A 23,561-nucleotide genomic window follows, 5' to 3' on the forward strand; every position below is an offset into this window, starting at 1 on the left:
AGCTCTATTTTCAAAATCAACCGCAAATTCAACCCCTTCTATGGTGGCTAACTCCTTTGTTAATTCAGCTAAATCAGAGCTGCATTTCCCAGAATTCTCTTCCCTGTGTGGTTGTGGGTTTATTTTGATGTAAGAGAAAATGGCATGAGATTTCACCCTTCAAAGCAAAACAGCATCACTGAGGTCTAAGGCAACTATAGGGTACCCTGAGGCAGTTCACTTTGCTGCTACGACTTGTCAGTGTACCTTGTTGGAGCCTGAAGCTCCTCCAGCTCCCTTCATTATGTCCTCTTCTGTCTTCTCCATGCCCTGGACCTGCTGAAGGAAGGTCACCTGCATCATAAAGTTGGAAGCACTGAGAGACAGATGTGATCCCAGTTTGTTCCCAGTCTCCCCTGCTTCACAGTCAGCTTTTGTTCCCAACTCCAGGACCTACTGATTTCAGTGGCCTCAGGCCTCCACCAGACACAAAGGCACCAGTTTTCCAGAAAGTGCTCCGTCTCTTACCACAACTGCATAAGGTCTAAGTCCGGCTTCCCAGGTGGCAGTAGTAGTAAAGAATCACCTCCCAAAGCAGGAGACATAAGAGACATGGGTTTGATCCCTGGGTCAGAAGATTCCCCTGGAGAAGGGAATGGTTATCCACTCCAGTATTCTTGCCTGAAGAATCCTATGGACAACGGAGCCTGGTGGGCTACAGTCCATGGGGTCGCAGAGTCAGACACAACTGAGTGACTAACACTTTCACTTTTTCACTTTCAAATCTTATAATAGATCCCATATTTCATACTATTCACAGTGGTTGTTTCCCTGATTGAACCCTCACTGATACAGAAATTGATACTAAAAGTGATTCCAGGAAACAGAAACTTAAGGGTGGTTCTCTAAGTTAGCTTTGGGTTATCTGGAACTGATTTCCTAATATAGTTAGGCAGGCAACAGTAGAGGAGACAGTAGTAGCTTATGATATGCAAAAGAATTACTTGAAGTATCACCTGGAGACATCAAAGTGATCATGTGTAATCAACTGCTAATAGAAGGCAAGGATTTGAGTGAATTCATTGCTACCAATGAAGATTTTTAGTGAAAGTAAAAATGTTTGTGAGTCAATGAGTGCTTCTAAGTGCACTGAAGAATGTGTGGGGAAAAAACTGATGCACTTAAGGATTTATAACTGTCCTGAAAGATAAGGATATCCTGGACCATAAGACCAAGGTTTCCAAAAACCAAACATGAAATTTAATCCTGTGGGTGGCTGAATTACAACACAAGTTGAATTCTCAGCTTTGCAGGGTTTCTTATGTTAAGGTTAGGACATCGATTGAGAAGAAATATGACTTAAAATTTGGGACAGGAATATGGGAGCAGATTTCAATGAATCTGGGGACCTTGGAACCCCTAAATTCTTACTGATCCTCCTTTGCCAGTAGAAGCAGCCCTTCCTTCTACCACAGTCTGAGGACGTCAGTTATCCCACATCAGAAGAACCTATGTCTTCCTGTGAGGTGGTCACCTAGCATCAAACAGTTGATCTTCTTTGAAGATCATGCCTCTCATTACTTCTAGACCAGTATCCAGACTCCAGTCCCAGCAGGGCCCAGGAGGTAAGCCATGAAGTGTGATTCACAAGAAGGGCAATGCACACCTCAAGAGCTGCAATATTTTGTCAGTATATACTGAAAGAACCTCAGTAATGTGCAAGAGAATGGATTTTAAATTGTACTGGATCTCGGAAGAAGAAATGCAGTGTTGGACCCACTGAAATTAGTTAAGTGCACTAAGCAGAGATTCTGAAATTAGTGTGTTAGCTTGAGCAGTTACAAATGATCCTAAACCTGGAGTGAAAAGGACTTTACAGTAAATGAACTTGAAGTTTCATAAGCTTCTTGGTATAATGATCAAGGGATCCAAAGGCTTTGGAAAAAATTAAGTGGATTTATTATGCACTACTTGTTCCGATATCTCTAACTATGTCCCCAGAATGGTTCAGAGGATACTCCTTCCACTACGGCTTTGAGAAAGGCACTGGGGAAGGAATTACAGCTTCTATAAGGAGTGCTATGGTGGCTGTTCTCTAAAGGTTAGAAATGAGACGGGGAAGTGCTGCTATTAAACTGGAGTCCCTGAATTCAACAAGGATAATAAGATTCTGGGGTGGTAGGAGCCAACTGGTAGCATTTAATCACATTGTTTATTTCAAATCTTAAAAGATAATGTTGTTAAAGTGCTGCACTCAATATGTCAGCAAATTTGGAAAACTCAGCAGTGGCCACAGGACTGGAAAAGGTCAGTTTTCATCCCAATCCCAAAGAAAGACAATGTCAAAGAATGTTAAAACTACCGCACAGTTGCACTCATCTCACATGCTAGCAAAGTAATGCTCAAAATTCTCCAAGCTAGGCTTTAACAGTATGTGAACCAAGAACTTCCAGATGTTCAAGCTGGATTTAGAAAAGGTAGAGGAACCAGAGATGAAATTGCTAACATCCGTTGGATCACAGAAAAAGCAAGAGAATTTCAGAAAAACATCTACTTCTGCTTCATCGACTACGCTAAAGCCTTTGACTTTACTCAAAAGTAGTTATGTATGGATAACCTTTTTTTTTTTTTCCCAGTACTCATGCATGGATGTGAGAGTTGGACTACAGAAAAATGAGCACTGAAGAATTGATGCTTTTGAACTCTGATGTTGGAGAAGACTCTTGAGAGTGCCTTAGACTATAAGGAGATCCAACCAGTTCATCCTAAAGGAAATCAACCCTGAATATTCATTGGAAGGACTGGTGCTGAAGCTGAAGTTCCAATATTTTGGTCACCTGATATGAAAAACTGACTCACTAGAAAAGACACTGATGCTGGGAAAGATTGAAGGCAGGAGGAAAAGGGGACGACAGAGGATGAGATGGTTGGATGGCATCACCGATGTGATGGACATGAGTTTGAGTAGGCTCTGGGAATTGGTGATGGACAAGGAAGCCTGGCATGCTGCAGTCCATGGGGTTGCAAAGAGTCAAACATGACTGAGTGACTGAACTGAACTTAAAGCCTTTCACTGTGTGAATCACAACAAACTATGGAAAGTTCTTAAAGAAGTGGGAATACCAAACGACCTTACCTGCCTCCTGAGAAACCTGTATACAGGTCCAGATGTAACAGTTAGAACCAGACGTGGAACAACAAATTGGTTGCAAATTGGGAAAGGAGTACATCAAGGCTGTATATTGTCACCCTGCTTATTTAACTTATATGCAGAGTACATCATGCAAAATGCCAGGCTGGATGAAGCACAAGCTGGAATCAAGATGCCAGGAGAAATATCAATAACCTCAGATATGCAGATGACACCATCCTTATGGCAGAAAGTGAAGAAGAACTAAAGAGCCTCCTGATGAAAGTAAAAAAGGAAAGTGAAAAAGCCAGCTTAAAATTCAACATTAAAAAAGCTAAGATCATGGCATCTGGTCCCATCACTTCATGGCAAATAGATGGGGAAGCAATGGACACAGTGACAGACTTTATTTTCTTGGCCTCCAAAATCATTGTAGATGGTGACTGCAGCCATGAAATTAAAAGACACTAGCTCCTTGGAAGAAAAGCTATGACCAACCTAGACAGCATATTAAAAAGCAGACACATTACTTTGCCAACAAAGGTCCATATAGTCAAAGCTATGGTTTTTCCAGTAGTCATGTATGGATGTGAGAGTTGGACCATAAAGAAGGCTGAGTGCTGAAGAATTGATGCTTTTGAACTGTGGTGTTGGAGAAGACTCTTGAGAGTTCCTTGAACAGCAAGGAGATCAAACCAGTCAATTTCTAAAGAAAATCAGTCCTGAATATTCATTGGAAGGACTGACGCTGAAGCTGAAGCTCCAATACTTTGGCCACCTCAAGCGAAGAGGCGACTCATTAGAAAAGACCCTGACGCTAGAAAAGATTGAGACAGGAGGAGAAGGGGACAACAGAGGATGGGATGGTTGGATGGCATCACCAGCTCAATGGACATGAGTTTGAGCAAACTCTGGGAGATGGTGAAGCACCAGGAAGCCTGGTGTGCTGCACTCCATGCGGTCGCAAAGAGTCGGACACAACTGAGCAACTGAACAACAACAAAATCACAGAAGACAAGTAAGATGTAGACAAAGAACCGAAAGAAATCAAAAGAGTCTGAGCCATGGAGACCTTTGACTTTTGATAGTTGATCGTAATGTCCGTAGGACTGAAATAGGTGATGGCCCTTCTAATGTCCAACTTGATTAGAGTAAGTAGTGGTGGCAAAAAGAAGTCATACCTGAGTCAGAAATAAAGAATTGTGGACCCTCAACCAATTACTAGACTTAAGCCAGTTCATGGGCCCAAAGCCCCTCGGAAGAAAGGAAGACAGGAGTCTCCTTGAGGAACGCTTACTAGACAACCAAAAGACACACAATGCTCCTGAGCTTCACAGAGTGCAGCTGAGGATGTGAGATCATAGTGTGGGGAATGAAAGTGGGAACTTCTTCCTACCTTGAAAGAAAGCCCAGAGGTAGGAGGAAAGAAACGGGGTCCCAGGTGGTTCAGTGGTAAAGAACCTGCCTGCCAATCCAGGTGAGGTAGGAGACATGGGTTCAGTCCCTGGGTAGGGAAGATCCCCTAGAGGAGGAAACAGCAACCCACTCCACTGTTCTTTCCTGGGAAATGCCATGGATAGAGAAGCCTAGCAGGGTACACAGCCCATAGGGTCACAAAGAGTTGGACAAACGACTGAGGGACTCCCTACCCCACCCCCAAGGAGCATTGTTAGACCTCTTTTTTTCTCCCTCCCCTACGAAATGTTAATAATCACACCTACTCCTGCCCTTGGTTAGGGCCACAAAACACTGTAATAGGTGCATTTTGCCGCCTCCTAGTGGACAATATCACCCTCAAGGAGTGCAGGATCTAAGATCTATTCTCTCATTCCAACCAAAGAGCTCCCAGGCCTGGTGTGTAGACCACATGCTTAGACCCTTTTCTCCAGCCTGAAACGTGACAGCCCAAGAGTCAATCAGAGAGAACACCGTCTTTAGAATCACACAAACAAAGTTAAGCCCAACCTCTGCTATTTATAGGTTTTGGGACCTCCAGCAAATTTTCCTCTCGTTTATCCTAAGCATCCCAACTGCTAAATGAAATTTAAATATTCACACTGAAAAATTGTTGTGAGGTATACAGGTGAAGAGAAATGACTGAAAAGCATAATGTCCAGCACAGGGCAAGTGTTTGATAAATGGTCCTCACATGATTTGGCAGTTGCCCTTCGCAGCTTCATTGCTGTTGTTCAGTCGCTAAGTCCTGTCTGACTCTTTGCAACCCCAGGGACTGCAGAACATCAGGTTTCCCTGTCTTTCACTATCTCCCAGAGCTTGCTCAAACTCATGTCCATTGAGTCGGTGATGCCATCCAACCATCTCATCCTCTGTCATCCCTTTTCTTCCTGCCCTCAATCTTTCCCAGCATCAGGGTCTTTTCAAATGAGTCAGGTGGCCAAAGTATTGGAACTTCAGCATCAGTCCTTCCAATGAATATTCAGGGTTGATTTCCTTTAGAGATTGACTGGTTTGATCCCCTAGGTGTTCAAGGAACTCGCAAGAGTCTTCTCCAACACCACAGTTCAAAAGCATCAATTCTTCGGTGGTCGGCCTTCTTCATGGTCCAACTCTCACACCCATGCATGACTACTGGAAAAACCACAGCTTTGACTAGACGGACCTTTGTCAGCAAAGAGATGTTCTCTGCTTTTTAATACATTGTCTAGGTTTGTCATAGCTTTCTTCCAAGGAGCACGAGTCTTTTAATTTCATGGTTGCAGTCACTGTCCACTGTGAGTTTGAGCCCAAGAAATAAAATCTGCCACTGTTTCCACTTTTTCCCTTTCTATTTGTTATGAAATGACGGGACTGTTGAGATCAGATCCTTTGCACTTGGCTCCAGTAGCACCTCAATGGCCTATCACAGCAAGCTGACCAAAGATCAGATGTCTGTCATCAGGCCCTGGTGCAGGAAGGAGAAAGACACACCTTCTCTGGAGCATCTGCCTGAGAACCAGTCAGTTCTAAGAGTATTACTAGAGAGGGATGGGATGCTGAGAGGGATTTATAAGTGGATTTTTAAGTGTAAAGCCTGCAGCAAGGCCACTGCCATCAATTCAGAGTCTTGACCCAGAGTCTTCACCTCATCATTACTCTTGACATCTACCTCCGAGGATAGTTCTGGGTAACCCAGATCTGCCCCCTATGCCCACCCCCCGACTCCTCAAGTCAATTCCCCACTTGATCCCCGGACTAGAGGTCCATTTATAGCAACATGTCCAACCTCCTCACCATACGGCTCCTCCCCATCCCACCAAACAATACTAGCCTCCACTCTCCTATTTATCAAAGAAATTCTCCATCTTCTCAGACTACTCATCACCTAGACTGCAACCTTTTCCCCCAGGGCACAATCCCTGCTTTGAGGAGTCTCATTCAAACTGGGTACATTATTTGTCTCCTATCCAGTGTCCAGACACAATCAGAAGGAGTAAATCAGTCCTTTCGCCTTCCACTCTACAGATATCATGGCTGCTATTCTCCAAAGAAAACAGCACCCTTTCAAAATCTCAATTTCCTCTTCTACCAATTCTCAGGTCTCTCTACTCCTCCGAGACACCCTGACTTAATCCACTGCTTAGCACAGTGATTTAAAAGGCCTAGATAAATATCTGTTGCCTGTTTCTCCATCACAGGCATCAGAAACACCCACTTCCCAGAGTATCTGACTCTGTCACAAGGGGCTGTGTGACCTTCCTATAAGTGGTCTTGCCTCCCTGAGCCTAAACTCCTGCACCCATCAAATGGCAGTAACAGAAATACCTCTAGAGATAGTATTAATAAGAGGATTAGGGACTTCCCAGGTGGTGCAATGGTAAAGAATCCACCTGCCTATGCAGGAGACGCAAAAGCCACGGATTCCATCCATCAGTTGGGAAGATCCCCTGGAGGAGGAAATGGCTGCCTACTCCAGTATTCTTGCCTGGGAAATCCCATGCACAGAGGAGCCTGGTGGGCTACAGTCCATCAAGTCTCAAAGAGTTGGTTACGACTCAGCACACCTGCATACACAGTCACCCAGTAGAGAGCCTGGCTCCCACTTGGGGCCTCTCTAGTGAGAGACTTACCTGAAAAGATGGTTGCCCTGGTGATGTCCAAAGAACAGGTAGCTTCCCCTGGGAGGGGAAATAGTTTCCAGCCTCCTTTTTTATCTCAAGATACAAGTGAGGGCTAAGCTGTATGAAAGAGACCCTCCAGTCTCTTCATCTCTCCAAACTATACTGAGAATACTTGGAAAATATATCATGTGTTATATCAAATATACATATATATATCTGACTGAATCACTTTGCTGTACACCTGACACTAACACAATATTATGTCAACTATATTTTAATTAAAAAAAGATTTTTTTAATTAAAAAAAAAAGTGTGCATGAATGCTCAGTTACTTCAGTCATGTTCGACTCTTCGAGACCCTATGAACAGAAGCCCACCAGGCTCCTCTCTACATGGAATTCTGAAGGCAAGAATACTGGAGTGGGTTGCCATGCCCTCTTTCAGGCGATCCTGCTGACCCTGGGATCAAACCCACGTCTCTTCTGTCCCCTGCATTGGCAGGCAGGTTCTTTACCACTAGTGCCTCCTGGGAAGCCCATTAGAGTACAGACTTGTTACTAAAGAATTATTATTACTTTTTCCTGACTTTAACCCCTTCCCATAGTTGATTCCACTATCAGGGTCAAAGGTTTCTTAAAGATTCTACCACATAAGAAAAAAATCCATCAAGCATTTAGTATTTTAACAAACAACCAAAACAATATTTTATAATTATAAATAATATAATATATAATATAAATTATAAATTTATAAATTATTTTTAGCCATTTCCATCATTTCAGCTTATCCCTTGCAAAAGATAAAGGTAATGTCTTATAATTTTCCTACTAAGTCAGCATATGAAAATGAAAATTCTATCAAAAGTGCATTGGATATTGCTATGGTTCTCAGCCTTAATGAGCTCTCAAAATCTACCTGTAGGTTATTTTAAACACAAAGATGCTTGTTTGGGGCCATAACAAATGTGCTGCTAAGAACATCTTATACTTGTCTTTGGGAGCACATATTTATCCATCTCTGTAGAGTAATCTGAGGCTAGAGTTGCTAAATCATTGGAGAACAGAATTGCTAAATCATTTGTAGATCTACCAAGTAAAGTGTTAGTTGCTCAGTTGTGCCTGACTCTTAGTGACCCCATGGACTGTAGCTCACCAGGCTCCTCCGTCCATGGGATTTCCCAGGCAAGAGCACTGGAGTGGATTTCCATTTTCTTCTCCAGGGGATCTTCCTTACCCAGGAATTGAACCCAAGTCTCCCACATTGCAGGCAGATTCTCTACCAGCTGAGCCACCAGGGATCCCAAAGAGTTCCTAAAATGGTTGTACAAATCGACACTCACGTGAACAGTATGTGAGAATCAAACTGTCCTGTATCCTCACCACCACTTGATACTCTGTCCTTTATAGTTTAACCATTTCAGTGATTATTTTAATTTCCACATCCTGAACCACTCATGAAGTTGAGCATGTGTTTATTGGTTATTTGTGTATTTTCTTTTGAGATTTGTCAAGTATTTTTTCGAGTTGGCTTTCTACTAATTCATATGTATTATGCATGTATATATATTATATTCAGGGTACACATTTGTTTTCTGTGTGTGTGTGTATGGAGAATATTTTTCTTTACATCTCATTCTCTTAATGGTGACTTTTGTTGAATAGAAGTTCTTAAGTTTAATAGATCTCAATTGTTGCTGTTTTGTTGCTCAGTCGTATTTGCCTCTTCGTGACTCTGTGGACTGCAGCATGCCAGGCTTCCCTGTCCTTCACCATCTCCTGGAGCTTGCTCAAACTCTTGTCTCAAATATAAGAGATATCAAATACCAGTTGTTAACTAGTTAGGTGCTCATCAATAGTAAAATGGATAAACTGAGGTTTATTCACAGAATGAAATACTATACAAGACTGAGAATGAATGAATCAGAACTATCTGCAGCAATATGGATGACTCTCACACAGCACTGAGGGAGAGAAGCTAAACACAAGAGTATGTATTTAGTTTGTTTTTTTTTTTAATTCCAAAAGCAAAATAATTCCATATGTTAGTCAGGATATTGACAACTTTGGCTGGACTGTAATAACTTTGGCTGAGGTACAAACGGCTCCCTTGAGCTGCTGGTGATAATCTGCTTCTTGATCCGAGTGCTGGTTACCCAAGTTTGGTCAGTTCATAAAAATTCACGTTTATGACATGGTATGTTCACTTCAATAAAAAGTTAATAAAAATAGAGGTTCATATGCCTAAGGCCTAGGCCTAGACGGCCCAGATGTCCATGTTTCCTAGTGATTCAGGTGGCAGACAGGGCCAAGGACCTTTAATCAAAACTCTGACCATAAATGGGCTTCCCAGGTAGCTCAGTGGTAAAGAATCTGCCTGCCAATGCAGGAGCTGTAGGAGACAGTGGTTCAATCCCTGGGTCAGGAAGATCCCCTAGAGTAAGAAATGGCAACCCACTCCAGTACTTTTGCCTGGAAAATCCCATGAATGGAAGAGCCTGGTAGGCTACAGTCTGTGGGGTCGCAAAGAGTCAGACATGACTGAGTGACTTCACCTTCACCACCTTGCTGCAGATACAAGGACTAGAAGTCCCATTTCTTGAAAAATGTGTTTGTTGGACACATTTCAATGGTAGGGTTATAGGGAGCATTTGAAATGCTAGTAATAGGAAAAAAAATTCTTTAATATTTTGTTAATAATTTTTGCGTATATTTGTATCCATCCCTGGTGGCTCAGACAGGAATGCAGGAGACCAGGTTCAATCCCTGGGTCAGGAAGAGCCGCTGGAGAAGGGAATGACAAACCATTCCAGTATTCTTACCTGGAGAATTCCATGGGCAGAGGAGCCTGGTGGGCCACAGTCCACGGGGTTGCAAAGAGTCGGACATGACTGAGCAACTAACACTCACTATATTCATGAAACCACATGTGACTAGTGTGACTGAAAAGCTGAATTTTAGGTTTTATGTAATCTGCATTATCTTAAATTTAATAGCCACAGGCAGCTAGTGGTTGCCACAGTATACAGCACAGATGTAGAACACTTCTTTCATCACAGTAAGCTCCACTGAACTGCCTGGTCTGGTCTGATCCCCTCCTATCTTCGTCCTTACTTCCTGGATTTCAGTGTTGCTGGCTGACCTTCTGTTCCTCACCCACTTTCAGCTCCTTTTCCCCCCAGGGTGTCTGCACAGGTTGGTCTTTCTGTCTAGGTCTTGTTGCTTGTTGATCTTCACATGGCAGCCTTGTCTCAGCTTCAATGTCACCTCTGCAGAAAGGCTTCCCCTTTCACCCAAATGAAAGATTCCCTTTTATGTTGTTGTCAAACAAAGCATTTCTAGTTAGATAAAAACATTTTCTATATGGTTTGTTTACTTCCTTATTGCCTGAGCCCCTTTCGGCATGTTATTTCCCCAAGTGCAGGAACCTTGAACTTCCAGTGTAGGTGGAGGACATAAGCTTTAAACAATAAGAGACCGAAATCAACACAACATTGTAAAGCAATCATCCTCCAATAAAAATAAATAAATAAATAAGAGGCAAGGCCGGTAAATGTGAACCTGCTGGGGATAAAGGGGTTTGAGAACCTAGGAAACCTAGGAAGAAGCTGCTGAAGAGGATTTAACTATAATTAAGGGGGTCTCTGAGCACCACTGAGGATCCATGAGGGAGTGGAAATTATCAACATTTGCGGTACAATCTGTAGTGTGACTTTTCTCCAGTAAGAGGAACAGCCTAGATAGATATGCTTATCACATGTAACCCTCACAACAGCTTCTGAGGTGTGCTAAAGTGTCCCCACTTTACAATGATAAAACTAAAAGGCAGAGAGATTTAGTAATCTACTAAAGGTGGAGTTCAAGGAAGTTCACTGGTAGAGTTCAAATCCAGAGAGATTTAGTAATCTACTAAATTCAAGGTGGAGTTCACTGGAAGTTCAAGGTGGAGTTCACTGGAAGTTCAAGGTTCCTGCATTTGGGGAAATAACATGCCAAAAGACCATGAAGCTAATAAGTGAAGAAGCTAGGATTTGAACACTGGCATTCAAAACCCAGAGCCAGCACTCTTAGCCACATTATCTAACTGCCTCCTTCCTTATTAGAGTAGCATGTGGTGGGTATTTCATTAAAAATGTGATAAATGTCCATTGCAGGGCTACAGGATTTCCCATTCCCTCCAAAATGGCAATCCAGGCATAAGAAACAAGATGAGACAGATAACAGTAACATTTGAATAAACTTACATAAGTCAAACTTTTGCCCACAAACAATACATATCATGTAAAGAAAGAAAATGAAATTGCTCAGTCATGTCCAACTCTTTGTGACCCCATGGACTGTAGCCTACCAGGCTCCTCTGTCCTTGGGATTTTCCAGGCAAGAGTACTGGAGTGGGGTGCCATTTCCTTCTCCAAGGGATCTTTCTGACCCAGGGATTGAACCCAGGTCTCCTGCATTGCAGGCAGACGCTTTACCGTTTGAGCCACCAGGGAAGCCACCATATCATGTCAGAATGCATACAAAAAACAGACATTAAATACTTTAGAATGTTTAGATCAAAAAAAGTTACAGAAAAACAGGGAGTAAATAAATAAAACAAGAGAAGAGCCTTGCATTGACATATAGAACTGGGCATTCTGCCTGAGGCTGGGGAGACCAGGGGCTGCCAGGGTCATCTCACCAGAAAGGAGGACCCAGGTCAAAAGCTTCCCCCTCCCCTCCACGGTCTCTCACAATTCTGACTTCAGAGGGCTTAGGGTGACATGGGGAAGATTTCAATACATACTGAACTGCTTATAAATATAGATATTTTTTACTATTACTAGCCGTTGTCACTCAAAAATACGAATGCATATCAGTTTTAGGCGAGGCAAAAAATGGCCTTCAAATCCAAAGATTATAAATAATGATACTATATCCTTGATGGTTCTCATCTTTAGAAAAACTTAAATACGTTTTCATATTTTAGGAATCCGCAGCTCTGAAGCATGGCCCAGCATTCCAACGTGTGTGTGTGTGGGAGGCAGGGGCGGTTAATATTAAAAGCAATCCTGAGATGATCTGCATGACCAGCCACACTTGGGAAGCATTGTACTGTGCCTGAGAAACTACCCATCTCTTAGTCAGAAAATAGAAGGGCGAGACATTCCAAGCATGAACAATGACAGTGCAGCATGGAAAGTCCTGGTAGCTTCTGGAAAAAGTCATCTACTAGAGCTCCAGTTTGTGGAGATAAGTGGTGGAAGCACAAGCGATGGGGTCAGACAGCCATCAGAGGCTCCAGGAAGCAAGGCTGAGAGTGGTACACATCACCCTGGAGATGACAGGGGAGCACAGGTTCTGAAGCAGGAGGTGGCAGGACCAGGTGTGCTGGCTGGAAGCGGGACTCCGGCAGCCATTCCAGTGGACCGCAGGGTGGAGGGACTGGAGCACGTGCTGCGTAGAAGAGGGAAGGCAGGGGTTTCCCTAGTGGTCCAGTGGTTAAGAATCCACTTTGCAATGCAAGGGACACCTGTTTGATCTCTGGTGGGGGAAGATCCCACATGCCACGGAGCAACTAAGCCTGGCACCATAGCTACTGAGCCTGCACTCCAGAGCCTGCGAGTTGTAACTACTGGAGCCCGAGTGCCTAGAGCCTGTGCTCTGCAACAGGAGAAGCCACTGCAGTGAGGAGTCCCTGCACCACAATGAAGAGTGAGTGGTCCCCAATCTCCACAACTAGAGAAAAGCCCATGCAAGAATGAAGACCCAGCACCACCAAAAATAAATAATTTTTTTTTTTTTTTTTTTTTTAAGGGAAGGCAGTCGTGTAGACTTGCTGTCTAACATATCAGGGAGGCGCAGGATAATGCTAATGTTTCTGCCATTAGAGACCGGGCAGGAGGTGGTCTCAATGTACAAACTCTACATGGATAAGATCAGGAGGAATAGGCCACTGAGCCATCCCAGAAATAAATCAAACTCTTCCTGTTTTGAATCATGTAAACCAGAACGTGGACGTTTAAACTGTTGTGTTCCTTTCATCCCGACTCCACCCCTAGGCTGGAAGCCTGGGAGGAAGGAATAACAGTTGCAGCTTATTTATTCCAAATACAAACACTGTGTACAAGCAGCTGGCCTTGCTCAGTGTCTTGTGTTGGATAATCTAATTTCACCTTTGGGCTCCCTGAGTCTGTCTGGTTTCTGTGTAATTGTTTAGCAAATCTGCCACCCTCTTTCAGCCCTGAATCAGCTTGATAAATATCACTGACCCACCAGACTACATCATTGGTCATGCTGGTTTTGAGCATCTATATCCCTTTATGTCTTAGTACCTTCTCCCTTCTGCCTAGATCATTCCCTTCTCATCAGCTTTTTTTTTGCTACCCTTTTATTTTTTTTTGCCTCAGTTTTGCTGGATATTATAAAAGCAACAGTTTTGATTTCTTGTATAAAGTATTGTTCTAATAAGCATGTTACAGTTCAGCTCAGCACCCTCTACAATGGTGCCTGAGAGAGCCTGCTGGGAAAATTTGTAATAAACCAGCAAAGAGATGATGAGACATTGGTAAGGAGGGGTCAGGAAATGAGGAAAAGGGAAGAGGCCCAAGAATTCACATGGAGACTGCAAATAAATGCATTGAGGGGAGAGGCCAAAGATATTTAAAAGACTGGAGACCACTATTCAGTGATTCAGATTCCCTGGTGGCTCAGGGGTAAAAATTCCACTTGCCAATGCAGGATATGCTGGTTCAATCCCTGGGTCGGGAAGATCCCCTGGAGGTGAAATGGTGACCCACTCCAGTATTCCTGCCTGAGAAATCCCACAGACAGAGGAGCCTGGCAGGCTACAGTCCACAGGGTTGCAAGAGTCAGACACAACTTAGCGACTGAACAACAAATTTAGGAAAGAAGATGTGACAGAACATTGAATAATTATCACTGGGAGCAGAGATGCGGGTCAAGCAAATATTTTCACTCAATTTTAGTATGGTAGAAACAGTCAACATGGCTGAAAACCTGAAAAGATTTCAAAAGAAACAGTTACTGGAGCACCTCTGCCTACCTTAACCTCTGTATAGAATTCTCTCTGGTTCAGTAACACACCAGACTTCAGAGAAGTTGCTCTTTGCTCTTAAGTTTAGGATCCCAAAGTGTCCGGCCTCCCCTGCTAAGAATCCTACCTTCTCGTGAAAATAGCAGTACAAACCAATAGAGTATTTAATTTACATTATATGCAAAAAATACAGAGTCCAGGATATAGCAACGGAAGAAGGAAAATGAAATCAATGAGGGTTGATGCCATTAGGGTTAACATCAGACTCACAGAACTGTGTCCGAATCTAGCATAATTTTTTTGCTACCCTTTTATTTAAAAGGGTTTGATTTATGCACCCTTTTCCCCATCTGGGACATTGATTTGCACAGACATATACTATGTTCTATTTTATCTTTGTGTCTCTAGTAACAAATGGTGTGCCTAGCACAGAAAAGGCACTGAACACATATTTGATAAAGGAATGTGGTTATTTTCTTGACAAAATAATAATTATCGAAACTCTCAACTAAAAAAAAAAAAGAAATCATTCTGAGAATCATCACCTTAGAGACTTAAAGACTTTGAGAGTCTGTACACTGTGTTCCTGATTCTTTAAACAGAGCAAGTCCACCCTCGTATCCTACTACACCTGGCTTATAAATTGGCTTATAAGCTTTCTCTCCAGTTGCAGAGAGAAATTATTCCAGAAAATCTCTCTGGTATACTCCCCACTTACCCCAGATCCACTACTTCTGCTGCTATGTCCAGCTGTCCAGACTCAGAGCTCAGTACCTCTAACCTGGAGAGATGCTCTGCATGCCTTCGGGTTTCATGACTGAGAAAATTTCCCCTGTGGTTCATGAGACCTCTTCTTTCCACCTGGCTCTTATCCCTGCTGCTGCCAAGTGATTATGACTTTATTAGGATCCAGAAATATCCTCAAGATAATCAAATCAACCCTCAGAGTGCCAAGTCAAAACGGCAACAAATACAAGATGAACTGAATTAATAGAGACACTTGTGGTCACTTGGGCTTCCCTGGTGGCTCAGACAGTAAAGAATCTGCCTGCAATGCAGGAGACTCTGGTTCAATCCCTGGGCCAGGAAGATCCCTGGAGAAGGGAATGGCTACCCATTCAAGTATTTTTGCCTGGAGAATTCCATAGACAGAGGACAATCACATGAGTAAATGTGATTCTTCAGGGGGTGGGTGGTCTCTGACATGGCTGTTCATGGCAATCCCCTGGGAAATCTATGACTCCTGACTCCTGGTTCCCACCTCCATGGATTCTGATGTGATTTTTCTGCAATGAGGCCTGGGAGTCAGAATTTTTTTTAAGAATTCCAGGTGATTCCTGTGTACAATTTTTAAATCACTGCTTTGGGTTGAAAACCAAACCAGTGCCATTTCCCCACCACATTGCAAAGAACAGGCATTACTAAATGAGAATCAAACAAATCCTTAGCAGTGTGTCCTGTTCTCTTGACCCAGTATATCATCGCATCTATATAAAGGTTACTAAATGACTGTGCACTGGCTTAGGTGACATGTTAGAAAAGATCTTGCAGGACTTCCCTAATGGCCTGGTGGTTGACAGTACACCTTCCAACATGGGGAATGCCGGTTTGATCCCTGGTCAGGGAACGAGAATGCTGTGTGCCACAACCAGGACCCGATGCAGCCAAAAATAAATACATAAATAAATAAAAATAAGAATTAAAATAAAACACTTTGCCAGTAAAATGAGCTAAGTTGGCTGGATAGGTTTCAGACTTGTTAACACAAACCAAAAATTGTAAAATGTTACTCCATAAGGATTGATTCTTCTCTCTAGTGTGAGAACCAGGGGTGAATTTTTTTCCCTTCTTTTTATCTTACCTGAAGGCTGAAAGCTGTCTCCTCAGGGTATGGGCCAGGATGCCCCACTCCCCAGAATTAAGGCTTGGCATTCTCTGATCCTTACATCTGCCTGGCACTGGCTGTTTTCAGAGATGCTTATCTGGAGAGATATGGGCTGCAGTTCTCAACTGAGGGGACAAACGCTAGCCTCTGGGTCTGACTCATGCTTGAAACATGCAGAGGGAGCCCAGAAGCATGCAGGCCTCCTTTCTCAGCTGTTCTTTAAACAGCTGACAGGGAAGATCACAGACACAACAGCTGAGGAAGCATATGGACTCAGCTTCCATTCCTAAGGCTCCAGAGATGAGGACATGGCCCAGCCCTGGGGCTGGCATCTTCTGACTTAATTCCTGTGTGATCTGTCCCTCTCTCTAAACTCAAAGGGCCAGCTCATACTTGGTGCCAAAAGCAAAGCTTCAGTTTCTGGGAGAAAACAGGGGGAGAGGGGATAAGCGCAGGTTATTAAACAGAGTGGTTGACAATGTGGTGCAAACTCTACTGTGTGCAGTTTAAATAGGCTGCATGTGTATGGCTTTCTTTCACTAAGCCCATTATTCTAGTTCTCTTCGGAGGCTCCTCAGAATCTTCCACCTGGAGAGTCCTGGTCCGAGGCCCGTCTCAGGGTGGAACTTGAAGAAGAGTGCTCACTAACTGTCCACAACTTGAACCCTCCCTGACCTGTGATTCCACATGGATTCTGCCACAGCGCCAGTCATACAGCCCCTATGGGGGTGGGGCTGGGGGGCTGTCATTTAAGAAGACTCCCGGCTCCTCTCCCTGGAACATTTGCAGAGATATTCTAATCTCCTGTCCACCTGCTGGTGAAAGGGGAGCGGACATCCATTATCGGCTGGAGCTGCAGCTTGAATAGAATCAGAGACAGGCCAAAAGAAGCAGGCAGGCTGGGAAAGTCGACATATTCTCTAGTTTTTACAAATATTTATTTACTTGTTTATTTGGCTGGGTTGTGTCTTGGGATCTTTCCTTACTGCCATACTGACTCTCTGGTTGTGACTCGTAGGCTTAGCTGCTCTGAGGAATGCGGGATCTTAGTTCCCCAACCAGGGATTGAACTTGCGCCCCCTGCATTGTTGCAAGGTGGATTCTTAACCACTGGACCACCAGGGAAGTCCCACATATTCTCTATTGACAGGACTACATCACAGAAGTTTGAGAGAAAGCTCACAGTGGGGCTTGCAGGGACTTGTAAGGAAAGGCTAACCCTGTGAGCAACACACTCCTCCTCCACATCTTGAACAGGCCCCAACCGGCTTATGTAGAGATAGTGATGAACTGGTCTCCTTGGGAATGGAAAGTGCTGACCCCACAGGGCTAAAGCAGGCGCCTGCGAGCCTAGAAGGAGTTTATTGCTCCCACCTCTGGTGAATGCCTGTGCCAGACAGACACATGTCCTCCACTCCTCCTCATTGCTGCCATCCGCTGCCTTCAGGTCGCTCTCCATCTCTGAGTGAAAGCCCCTTCATTCCAAACCCTGAGAGATCTCAGCCTCTGTGAAGATAGCTAGTGAACAACTTTACTTCCCGATACTGACTGTCCTTTGCTGCACTGCATTTCAACCCCCTAATAAAGGAGCCTGACCTGGATTTTAATATCCCAGAAATGCCCCAACACAGAAATTCTAAACCCCAATCATTTGTTCTCAAATCACTTCCTATATATTTTCTGCTCTCCATCTTTACACTTATCTTTTCTTTTGGAAGAAAAGTTATGAAAAGTTAAGACAGTGTGTTAAACAACAGAGCTATCACTTTGCTGACAAAGGTCTGTCTAGTCAAAGTTACGTTTTTTCCAGTAGTCATCTATGGATGTGAGAGTTGGACCATAAAGAAGGCTGAGTGCTGAAGAATTGATGCTTTCAAACTGTGGTGTTGGAGAAGACTCTTGAGAGTCCCTTGGACAGCAAGGAGATCAAACCAGTCAATTCTAAAAGAAATCAATCCTGAATATTCATTGGAAGGACTGATGCTAAAACTAAAGTGCCAATACTTTGGCCACCTGATGTGAAGAGCTGACTCACTGGGAAAGACCCTGATGCTGGGAAAGATTGATGGCAGGAGAAGTGGGTGACAGAGGATGAGATGATTGGATGGCATCATTGACTCAATGGACATGAATTTGAGCAAACTCCAGGAGATAGTGAAGGACAGGGAAGCCTGGCATGCTACAGTCCATGGGGTCACAAAAGGTCAGACACAACTTACTGCCTGAACAACAATCTTCACCCTCTAGATCTGTTCACAAAACCCCTTTAATTCCTTGATCTGTTCTCTCCTTCCCATCTTGCAGGACCCTCTTGGCCTCAGCTACAACTACTCAGCCGAGACCCATGTGTTCTGAATTACTATCTCAAAATTCACCATCTACATTCTCTGACTCGAAACTCTGGCGTTGCTGCTGCCATGCAGAATGGCAACAATGCGACAACACATTTACTTCTGGCTTCCAAGCTCAGCTGAGCCCTCAGCATGGTTTGCCAACTTTCTGTTGTTCCAGCGTCTTCATCCCAACTTCTCAATGACTCTCAGTTGATTGCTTCATTCCTACTTTATCCACAAAACTGGCACCAGCAGCAAAAGGAGCAATATCTGACTTCCTTTTACTCACACACTGCAAACTCGTTCTCCAGCTCTGCTCAGCTCTTGCCTTGGTTGGCATGGTCTTCCTCCCCTCACCCCCACTGAGCGCCTTGCCCTGTCTCCCTCCTGTTCCCTCTGGAAGTGGCCTCATCTATCATTCTCCTGTTTTTCTTTACCTTCAATGTCTCCTCTCTACCAACCCCTCCCCTTGTCTACAGACCTGTCGGCTTTCCTCTCAACCTAATGTCCTATCCCTGACCCAGTGTACGTCATCTGGGCAAGCTGTGGGCCACAGAAAGCCTATCTTTGTGAATAAAATCTGACTGGAATATAGCCATGCTTATTTGTTTATATATTATCCAAAGCTGCTTTTGTGCTGAACAACAGAATAGTTGAAGAGTCGTGACAGAGGTCATCTGGCCAGCCAAGCCAAAAAGATCTGCTCTGTGGCCCTTTAAAGAAAAGATCACTTACCCCTCTATCCTCACCATGCTCTTCCTTCCCTCCTGGCCACTCCTCAATCCATGGTAATTTCATCTGCTTCTGTGGTTTACTTAATCTTCTTAATCTTCCCTTCCTCAGGTCACTCCGGTGGCTCACCATCTACTAATTGAAAGGCAGGGGAGATTCTCTCATTCCTTAGCCATTCCTCTGCTGCAGTGGACATTTGGAGATCACACCTTTCTTGAAATTCTAGGGGAAGATCCCAGATGTAAATGCCCAGACGAGCCAGGCAGGTCACCTCAATGAACGAAATGGCCACCTCAAGATATAAGCCTATGGGGTCTTGGAGAGCCTGTCACCGCAGCAAAAGGGCTGCTGCTGTGCAGCTGTGAGAAATCTAGGCCCTACATAGCCAGATATTCCAGTGCTTCATGGACAGCTAAGCATGCAGATTTTACGAGGCATCACTCGACCCTTAGAAGTTGGCAACTATTGTAAAAATATTACAAACCCTGAGGAGCCAAACAAAGTGAAACTTTTGGCCAATTTGGCCTCAAGGCTGTGGATGAGCCCCCTGGTTCAATGATTGAACTTTCTTGTTCTCTTGGGGAATCTTGATTCTTTGCTTCTGGAGATTCTCTGGGAGCCAGCATGCCTCTGCCCTCTCAGATGTTCATCCCCAGCCGTGGGTCTTTTCTTGCTACAGAGTTTCTTGGGTGAAATTCAAAATCTCTCTCTCACTCTCTATCCTGTGCACCTGCTTCTGACTCCCATCTCCAAATGGCAAGTGGACTGCTCCACCTGGAAGTCCCACAGACACTTCAAACTCTACTTTAGCCCCACACCACCCTCAACCCCTGCCCTCTGCCAAGCCAACACTTATTTGGAAATGGACTCAGGTTTCCCCCAACAAAGCTGTCCTCCCCTTCATCTTTCCATCAGGATTGAGGTGCCTCTCACTGTGTCTTCAGAATATTTTGGTAACTATACTTTCTACAAAGTATTAACAGTATTACAATTAATACTGTCTCTGTATCTGTCTTACCTGCCTACAGTACAGCCTCTCAGTGGGCACTGGCTGTCACATTAATCTTTGTATTCCCAGCTTCTAGCTAAGTGCTAACATATAGTAAGTTCCTAGTAAATGTTTATGAGATTATGTTAAAAATCCTTCAAGCTAGGTTTCAATAGTACGTGACCTGAGAACTTCCATATGTACAAGTGGGATTTAGAAAAGGCAGAGGAAGCAGACATCAAATTGCCAACATTCGTCGGATCACAGTAAAGGCAAGGGAATTCCAGAAAAACATCTACTTCTGCTTCCCTGACTACACAAAAGCCTTTGATTGTGTGGATCACAACAAACTGTGGAACATTCTTAAAGAGATGGGAATACCAAACCACCTTACCTGTCCCCTGAGAAACCTGTAGGCAGGTCAAAAAGCAATAGTTAGAACTTTACATGGAACAACTGACTGGTTCCAAATTGGGAAAGGAGTCCGACAAGGCTGTATATTGTCACCCTGCTTATTTAACTTATATGCAGTGTGTGTGCATGCTCAGTCACTTCAGTAGTGTCCAACTCTTTGCAACCCCATGGACTGTAACCTTCTGGGCTCCTCTGTCCACGTCATTCTCCAGGCAAGAATACTGGAATGGGTTGCCATGCCCTCCTCCAGTATATGCAGAGTACATCATGCAAAATGCCAGGTTGGATGAATCACAAGCTGGAATCAAGATTGCTGGGAGAAATATCAACAAGTGGTATGCAGATGATACCACTCTAATGGCAGAAAGCAAAGAGGAACTAAAGAGTCTCTTGATGAAGTTGAAAGAAGAGAGTGAAAAAGGTGGCTTAAAACTCAACATTCAAAAAACTAAGATCACGGCATCCTGTCCCATCACTTCATGCCAAATAGATGGAGAAAAAGTGGAAACAGTGGCAGATTTTATTTTCTTGGGCTCCAAAATCACTTCAGATGATGACTGTAGACACAAAATAAAGATTCTTGCTCCTTGGGAAAAAAGCTATGACAAACCCAGACAGTGTATTAGAAAGCAAAGACATCACTTTACCAACAAAGGTCCATCTAGTCACAGCTGTGTTTTTTCCAGTAGTCATGTACAGATATGACAGTTGCACCATAAAGAAGGCCGAACCCCAAAGAACCGATGCTTTTCAACTGTGGTGCTGGAGAAGACTCTTGAGAGTCCCCTGGACTGCCAAGAGATCAAACCAGCCAATCCTAAAGGAAATCAACCCTGAATATTCATTGGAAGGACTGATGCTGAAGCTCCAATACTTTGGCCATCTGATGTGAAGAGCCGACTCGTTGGAAAAGACAATGATGCTGGGAAAGACTGAAGGCAAAAGGAGAAGGGAGCAGCAGAGGATGAGATGGTGATATAGCATCACTGACTCAGTGGACATGAATCTGAGAAAACTCTGGGAGACAGTGAAGGACAGCGAAGCCTGGCGTGCTCAGTCCATGAGGTCACAGAGAGTCTACAATGATTTAGTGACCAAACAACAACGACCATAAATGTTTGGCAAATTAATACACAAACAAACAAAACACAAGAAAAAGATGCACTAAGAATTTAAATTGCCAAGTTTTATATGTCTTCAGAATATTTTTACTAGTGCAATTCTGTTTTATGGTGTCTTTGATATGCAACTAGTATTACTGTTGACATGTTAGTATTTTATCAGAGAAGAATGCAATTTTCCCCTAATTATGATTTTTAAAAGCATTCATTTTCATGCTAAGGGAAAACTTTGTTCTATCCAGCAATTAAAAGAAAAATAGTAAAATGTAATAAATTGAAGTTAATAAAGTAGACTTTGCCAAATGTCTGTTAGGGAAATTAAATAAACAGTCTTGTTGAGGCTCAGAGACAAAGCAGAACAGTCCTCTGGCCTTGCTTCTAATCTGCCTGGACACTGCCCTGATATGAGTGGCTGAGTGGCTGCCTGCTGTGAGTGCAAGCCTTGCAGCACCATAGATAAGACGGTGGAACATTCTTGAGATTGCTGAGCCCCTGGAGGGGAGCTGGCCAAACAAACCCTAGGCTTAACAACATTTCAAGTTTTAAGACAAAATAAACAGCATTAACATGAAACCATCACAACAAACTATGGAAAATTCTTAAAGAGATGGGAATACCAGACCACCTGACCTGCCACCTGAGAAATCTATATGCAGGTCAGGAAGCAACATGAGAACTGGACGTGGAACAACAGACTGGTTCCAAATAGGAAAAGGAGTACGTCAAGGCTGTATATTGTTACCCTGCTTATTTAACTTATATGCAGAGTACATCATGAGAAACGCTGGGCTGGATGAAGCACAAGCTGGAATCAAGATTGCTGGGAGAAATATCAATAACCTCAGATATGTAGATGACACCACTCTTATGGCAGAAAGTGAAGAAGAACTAAAGAGCCTCTTGATTAAAGTAAAAGAGGAGAGTAGAAAATGGCTTAAAACCCAACATTCAGAAAACGAAGATCATGGCATCCGGTCCCATCACTTCATGGCAAATAGATGGGGAAGCAATGGAAACAGTGACAGACTGAAGTGAACTGAACATGAAACCAGAGCTACAATTTGCTCACAGATTGATGATGATATCAGTTTATATCCTAGGATTATAAGCAGGAACTCAGTCTTTGAAGGCCCACCCACAGAGCTGATGGGCTGCCTGGAACCTTTTCCCAGGTAGGACTCCAGATGTGCTGTGTCATGGACTTCCCAGTGCTGTGTTCGAGTCTGGATGTTGGTCAAAACCCAATTTGGTGATGTATCCTCTGCTGTTTCTATTTCTTTTTTCTTTTAGTATTAGTATACTGAAAGTAAGCCAGATAATCTTCTAATAAATACTGGTATTATTTATTTTTATATAACAAGTGGATCACTTTGTTAACAAATCCTTTGAATCTGAGACAAAAGTGAAAACTTTCAACAAAACAATATTGTAAACAAAACAGTGTGACGACACATGTCTGCTAATAAGTGTGAGATTTACTGGGAGAATTTACTGACACACATGACAGAAAAAGCAGTTTCTTGATCTTAAAATATTGTTATATGGAATGATAGCTAACAATGAAACAACAAAATTTTCTCTCAAGCAAATATAGAAGGCAGTGATGCCAGCTCTCCGGAAGGATTCGTAATGCCCTATCAAGTATTTGATTTTGTGACATTTAAGAATCCTATGAGCTATATCTCTTGTGAAAGGTGGTGGGAGCAGGTCAGGGTGAAAATGTTGAATTAATACAGCTTATTTTCATCCATGGTCATATCATTACTACTTGCAATTAAAACATTGAAATAAAGTTCTCCTTTTCTACCAATAGGTGGCAATATTGTTTTGGGAAAAAAATAAATAAATAAATAAAAATGACACACCTTACAGTTGTTTTTTTTAAAGAC

The 23,561-nt window shown here is 43.2% G+C and overlaps 1 long non-coding RNA gene across 1 annotated transcript in view; it reads right to left on the reverse strand.

The window, feature by feature from the left end:
* LOC129658932 (uncharacterized) overlaps positions 1-19,281 on the reverse strand; it is a 52,087-nt gene extending 32,806 nt beyond the window's left edge. The window contains exons 1-2 of the long non-coding RNA XR_008717599.1: positions 19,153-19,281; positions 247-315 (exon numbers count right to left, since the gene is read on the reverse strand). This is a non-coding gene — a long non-coding RNA (uncharacterized LOC129658932). The remainder of the gene's footprint in view (positions 1-246; positions 316-19,152) is intronic.
* Positions 19,282-23,561: the final 4,280 nt, after the last annotated feature.

The sequence above is a fragment of the Bubalus kerabau genome, chromosome 8, assembly GCF_029407905.1.
Source record: "Bubalus kerabau isolate K-KA32 ecotype Philippines breed swamp buffalo chromosome 8, PCC_UOA_SB_1v2, whole genome shotgun sequence".
Taxonomy (NCBI): domain Eukaryota; kingdom Metazoa; phylum Chordata; class Mammalia; order Artiodactyla; family Bovidae; genus Bubalus; species Bubalus kerabau.